General features: G+C 38.8%; 1 long non-coding RNA gene across 4 annotated transcripts in view; it reads left to right on the top strand.

Annotated features, from left to right (window-relative positions):
- The window catches only part of LOC138003310 (uncharacterized), a 70,169-nt gene that overhangs the window by 36,652 nt on the left and 28,517 nt on the right, over positions 1-5,000 (top strand). The window contains exon 1 of one of the 4 annotated variants that reach the window (XR_011123494.1): positions 2,023-2,266. The exons of the other annotated variants lie outside the window; for them this stretch is intronic. This is a non-coding gene — a long non-coding RNA (uncharacterized lncRNA). Of the gene's footprint in view, positions 1-2,022; positions 2,267-5,000 lie in introns of those variants that run through there. 4 annotated transcript variants of the gene reach the window in all.

Here is a 5,000-nt window from a genome sequence, read left to right as displayed (position 1 = left end):
ATAGGGAGGCCGAAAACAAAACACTATGCTATGAAAGGCCCTCCTTTTCGCTCACGAGATAAAATATTTGCGTATGAACACATCACGAGATCACGCTCTTGATTGCATCATGGGTAAAATGATCAACATGGCGGGAAATTGAAAGGTTTGTATGGAAATTGAAAGTAAAAAATACTGTTAGGAGACTCTACTTTATAGACTTTCGCTTTCATAAACTAAACAAATGAGTTCATATTCACACAACTGAGATGATCTAGATTTGGTATCCATTCCTTGGAATCCTAAATATTGCTTTTTTTGTCTCCATACATTCTCTGCAATTTTGTGCCTTTGGATTACCGGAAAAGTATTGCAGAAACTCTTGTTAATAAAATAAATTTTACACAATAGCCATTCTCTCCAAATTTATTCTGCCGCATCTTTTTGTGCATAACTTCTGTTTTGGGAAATAAAAACCCCAAAATTGCATATCATGAATAATTTTGATCGTGTTAAACTCCTTACAAACCTTCTCTCCATCTTGCCCTGATTACCCATGATGCACTCAAGAGCGTGAACTCGTCCATGTACTTGGAACGATCAAAATGCCCAGATGCAAAATGTGTCTAAATGCTGGACTTTCATAAAAACAATAGTTTTCTATTGTCTAAATCGAGTGATTTTCAAAAAGTTCCTGCAAAACAACTGTAAGTAAACTAATTGTATCCCCTCCCTGTGGATCTGAACGAAATATAACCGTTTTTGAGTAACTCTGAATCCTCAACAACACCCACACGCTCTCTTTCATGTCATAATGTATTAATGACCATTAACAGCTACTTTCAAGGTCTAAATGGGCGAACCAAGCTTGGTAAACACAATTTCGTGTTCAGCACATAACTTTCATCAAGAAAAGTATCCGACCCTTTCGAATTTGCCGACAAAAGTTTTCTTTTTTGTTGTCCCAGTCTAAATATCCGCGCCTTGCGCAATTACAACGCTCTGTTTATTGCAAACTCATTATAGAAAATTTTCTGTGAGCCATTTTCCACAATTTCTCTGCACAAAACTGTAACTCATAACGGTTCGAAAGCTGTAGAAATTGTACGCGAGAGCACATCACCTTTAAACTCTGTTAGCCATCGTTAGCATGCAAAGTGCTAATTATCACTATGGAATTCTTATTATTACTACAGTAACAGGTCACACGATGACATGTCATTGAACAAAATTTCGCGTTTCGTTCGGGCGGCCGGAATTGGTGCACCAATGTGCTCGAAAGGGAAGCACGAAGCGCACGTGTCGCAGGTTCGAATCCACCCTTCGCTCTTATTTCATTATTTCTAGGGGTAGTTCTGAATTTTCCATTGAGTTATCTGAAAAATAAAGTCTTAAAAGTTGTAGTAGAATATAATATATCCCATGCTCTACATTTCATCAATGAGTTGTCTCACAGAGACTTTGATTATTTCCCGACTTGCTTGGGTTTTGCTACTCATTTCCTTTCTTATTCAAAGCCAAAATTCCTTATTGATAAGCAGGACTGCTAATAATCTTGGCCCGAAATATCTCAGTTGGTGTTACCCTACGTCTCAGTGTTGAGGCTGTAGGTGAGTGAAGCAGGGATCCGTTTCGGATCAAAAGTGCTCACGACAATTTTCCGTAGGCTCGAATTTAAATTTTGTTTCCTTTATAAATAACCCAAAGCCGTCATACTTAATTATGATATGAATCTTGCTTTTCATCAGGTTATAATAGTCGGAAATAGCAGATTTTGGGGAATCAGCAAAGTTTAAAGGTTTTAAAGTTGTTGTAAAATTCATTCAATTCGTTCCCAAAAGAGTAACAATTTGTTTTTTGGCACCTTGGTTTGGACATTTTTGCATAATTAAGGATTCCTTTGTACCTCTGGGACAGGTTGAACCAATGAAAAAGTGTCTCCCTTTTTTAACACATTAGTGCTGAAATGATACCGTTCAAGGAGGAGCCGCGTATGATGATATTTTTTTTCCACACACATTCTTGTCTTCTATTGCAGTTACTAGGCGTTCTGATGTGCATACAGTGTAGGGACGAGTTAAATGTGGTTGGAGGAAGTGCCTGCCGCGAGGGAAAATTTGCTGTTTGAAGCCTGCTGAACCAGTGAAGCTACATCATGGGAACCCGCAATTAATATGAAAAACTCTTTGCCAGCTTTTTAACTTGTAATAAGCAGAATTGGCAGAAGTGAAGTACTTGGTTCGTCTCTTGTGGCAGTAAACATGGCCATGGAAGGATTGACTCGACGGTAAGAATCTTCAAATGGTCTATACCTTGAGTTTTGTTTTGACCTCTAGAAGTTAACTTACGTATTTGTCCTGTAAAAAGAACTAGTCCAACCTTCTGAAGAATTCATGTTCTTCCTCGTTTGGAGCTGATCATGTTTTGAAGTTTTTAAAAGTGCGTTCTGGAAACCTTGAGGTTAAATTTACCGTATTGTGATTTTGACGTTGCCCCTGTTTCTTCCAACCCGAAGTAAATGAAGATATGGTTCTGTTGAATATGTACTTTAGAACTATTTTATCGACCAAATATTGAAAGAGGATCGATTTTTTCAAGTGTTGGCGCTAAAATCTGGAATGGAATACCAACTAGTCTCGAACTTAATCAGAAACTCCTATGCAGACATAGTAAGATGAAAGATTAACTTTCCAACTGAGGTTAAGTTTAGTCTGTAGTTTCCCTCATTACATTATTCTTTACCTGTTGTAGTTGTATGTAATGTTTATTTATTGTATAAAAAAATTGTATAAAATTATTTTGCGAGTCTGTCTTGACGCGACTAGCTCTTCGCTATTTGCAAGCCATCTTAGTAGTAACTTAAAGTGTCTGCGTAAACAAATAAAAACTAACACTTTTGCGAAGCCTTTAACGCATCTGGTAAAACACACAGATACCCGCATCTTACAATCCCCATCCAGGTAATCTGAAATTCGCGGCGAACACACTCGTTGAAGTTTTGCAAAGGCTTTCCATTGTTCGAGTTGGTGTTCACAATTCGGACAACTTAGTTGAATTGAATGCCAGTAGTTTTTGCCTTCCTTGGGGCGTTTTTAAGGGTGGTGAATGCTCTTTTCAAAGTAAGGCCATCCATGCAAATAAAGGTTGTAGCTCCATTTCGGTTATTTGGCCTGGTTAATTCGAGCTGTCGGGTTTTAGTACGTAATAATCTATGGAAAGTCGCTAATGATTGTTTTATTGATACATAGAACAATTGCGTCCTTAGGGGCTGTTTACATGGAGGTAGGAAGATCCTAGCACTAGGAAGATCCTAGAAGGCGAAACAACTTTTTCAAAGCGCACTTTTCTTGTTGGTTTCCTGCTTTTCGTAAGGAGATTCTTCGTTCTTACCGAAAAGAAATTTAAGCCTCAGGAAATATAGCCTGGGGCTACGCTCCGCAGTTGAGGTTATGGAGTGAAAAGGAACGTGGCGAAAAAAAAATTTGCGAGCGAAGCGAGCCGAGCGGGGTCCCAGGCTACGAGAAATACTGTTTTTCATTGGAAAATCGCTTACCAATTTAACTGGAAATTTACAGGGCACGGCCGTCTTAAATAAATCAGTTGTGACGTTAATAACACTTAATAACATTAGTATAATAGAATTAATATTAACATTAACAACATTGTCACAATTATTTAAGAAGGAGACGCCCGGGAAATTTGAAGTAAAAAACAAGCGATTCTGAAATTCATTTAGTTCGGATGCAAATGCTTTTTCAGAGAAAAATGTTATCAAATTTGGTGATCAACAAAAGTTTCTGTGGTTTAATGTTATTTTTGGTTGGAGTGGAGGTTCCTTTAAAGAACAAGAAATATTGCGGAATTTTTTTTACAGAAATACTTCTTTTTTTGTACAATTATTTAGGTGATTATATACTCTTGGTTTCTAACTGGTCGAGGTTTGTCATGTGGCTTTGATCGCGTCACGCGGTATGATTATGGTATGGGCTCTAAATGAAATTGGTGCTTCACGTTTTCTTAAACGAGAATAAACTTTTAAACGAAAAAAGGAGCTAACTCAAGGTTTGGGATACCCTGCGAGCAGTTGGTTTCTCCTGCGCTTCCCGAGAGAGAAACAACTGCGAGCAACCGTTAGTTTCTTTGAGTGAGCTGCCGTCCAGCGCCAAGAACGAATAAACTAAATTTTGCTGCATTTGGGCTAGCCTGCTGCTGTGTAGAGATTTCCCGCGAAAGAAGACGAAGTCATGTCAAATACATCACGCGGGGTTTGACGTACTTAGCACATGCTCGATCAGTGGTTTCTCTCTCGGGAAGCGTAGTAACCAACTGCTTGCAGCACAGGCAGCCTAAGCTCGAGGGTCGTACAGGGGGGGGTCTTTCGCACGGTTCACGAACAGAAAAAACAACGAATCACGGATCACGGATATCAAAATTTCATTTTCCCGAATCACGGAAATAAACAAGTAAGATACTTCTTTTAATAACCTTCTCTTAGGCAAGAAAGAGTGTTTGGAAAAAGCAAAATCGTGAAAGGCTAAGTAAAGGCTGCATATCGTAAATCACCTACCTAAATCACTCTCGTTGGACGACTCTGACCATTCGTCCGCTTCGCATTGAAACATCATAGGGGTTGACAAGCCTGACTCACGCTTTCCACCCACGTGTTTTAGCCTTTAAGGAGGCTCGAAAGGGTTTTCAGCTGAGCGCGCGCGCGTACCCACACACGCAATTCGTAAGCTGCTCGCGTCACATTTCAAAAAAACTTATTTTTCTGAAAAACTGACCTACAGATTTTGTTGAATTTTAAATATTTTAGAGAGTATTTCTAACATCTGGTAACACTAAATGGGAAAATTTCACCGTCCCGTTTCTTGAAAAAAGGCAACATAAGTTGATTTTAAGGCTCAAAGAAGTGCCTAATATCGTTGCCATGGTAACGTTATTTTGGAGGAAAATATAATGTGAGAAATCTACGATGGGTACTTGATACCTGGCCAGATTTCGCCTTAATATGATTACCC

The sequence above is a fragment of the Montipora foliosa genome, chromosome 5, assembly GCF_036669935.1.
Source record: "Montipora foliosa isolate CH-2021 chromosome 5, ASM3666993v2, whole genome shotgun sequence".
Classification (NCBI taxonomy): domain Eukaryota; kingdom Metazoa; phylum Cnidaria; class Anthozoa; order Scleractinia; family Acroporidae; genus Montipora; species Montipora foliosa.
Note: the sequence above shows the minus strand (reverse complement) of the source record. Positions and strands in the feature narration are given on the sequence as shown.